Genomic DNA, 1734 nt, shown 5'->3' on the forward strand with positions numbered 1-1734 from the left:
TGAATATCGATGCAAAAATACTCAATAAAATTCTAGCTAAACGAATCCAAGAATACATCAAAACGATCATCCATCATGATCAATTAGGCTTCATCCCAGGGATGCAGGGATGGTTTAATATATGGAAATCCATCAATGTAATCCACTACATAAACAAACTCAAAGACAAAAACCACATGATCATCTCCTTAGATGCTAAGAAAGCATTTGACAAAATTCAATACCCATTAAATAAAAGCCTTGGAAAAATCAGGAATTCAAGGCACATACCTAAACATAATAAAATCAATATACTGCAAACCAGTAGCCAACATCAAAGTAAATGGAGAGAAACTAGAAGCAATCCCACTAAAATCAGGGACTAGACAAGGCTGTCCTCTTTCTCGCTAACTATTCAATATAGTACTTGAAGTCCTAACCAGAGCAATTAGACAACAATAGGACATCAAGGGGATACAAATTGGAAAGGAAGAAGTCAAAATATCACTATTTGCAGATGATATGATTGTATTTATAAATGACCCATTAAATTCCACCATAGAACTCCTAAACCGGATAAACAGCTTCAGTGCAGTAGCTGGATATAAAATTAACTCAAACAAATCAGTGGCCTTTTGTACACAAAGGAAAAACAGGCTGAGAAAGAGATTAGTGAAAGAACACCCTTCAAAATAGTCACAAACAATATAAAATACCTTGGTGTGATTCTAATCAAGGGAGTAAAAGATCTGTATGATAAGAATTTCAAGTCTCTGAAGAAAGAAATCAAAGAAGATCTCAGAAGATGGAAAGATCTCCTATGCTCATCGATCATGCTCAGGATTAATATAGTAACCATGGTGATCTTGCTGAAAACAATCCCCATCAAAATTCCAACTCAATTCTTCACTGAGTTGGAAAGGGCAATTTGCAAATTCATCTGGAATAACAAAAAAATCTAGGATAGCAAAAACTATTCTCAGCAATAAAAGAACCTCTGGGGGAATCACCATGCCTGACCTCAATTTGTACTACAGAGCAATTGTGATTAAAAACTTCATGGTACTGGTTCAGCAATAGACAAGTAGTTCAATGGAATAGATTTGAAGACCCAGAAATGAACCCACACACCTGTAGTTACTTGACCTTTGATGAAGGAGCTAAAACCATCTTGTGGGAAAAAGACAGCCTTTTCAACAAATGGTGCTGCCACAACTGACAGTTATCATGTAGAAGAATGTAAATTCATCCATTCTTATCTCCTTGTACAAAGCTCAAGTCTAAGTGGATTAAGGAACTCCACATAAAACCAGAGACTAGAACTTATAGAGGGGAAAGTGGGGAAAAGCCTCGAAGATATGGGCACAGGGGGAAAATTCCTGAACAGAACAGCAATGGGTTGTGCTATAAGATTGAGAATTGAAAAATGGGACCTCATAAAATTGCAAAGCTTCTGTAAGGCAAAAGATACTGTTAATAAGACAAAAAGGCCAACAACAGATTGGGAAAAGAACTTTACCAATCCTAATTCTAATAGGAGACTAATATCCAATATATACAAAGAAGTCAAAAAGCTGGACTCCAGAAAAATCAAATGACCCCATTAAAAAATGTGGTACAGAGCTAAACAAAGAATTCTGTGGAATTCCAAATGTGGAATACCGAATAGCGGAGGAGCACCCCCCAAAAATGTATACATCCTTAATCATCAGGGAAATGCAAATCAAAACAACCCTGAGATTCCTCCTCACACCA

At 36.4% G+C, this 1734-nt stretch overlaps 1 pseudogene; it reads left to right on the forward strand.

Moving 5' to 3' along the window:
* The window catches only part of LOC110321370, a 53144-nt pseudogene that overhangs the window by 26287 nt on the left and 25123 nt on the right, over nt 1-1734 (forward strand).

This window comes from Mus pahari, chromosome 5 (assembly GCF_900095145.1).
Source record: "Mus pahari chromosome 5, PAHARI_EIJ_v1.1, whole genome shotgun sequence".
Taxonomy (NCBI): domain Eukaryota; kingdom Metazoa; phylum Chordata; class Mammalia; order Rodentia; family Muridae; genus Mus; species Mus pahari.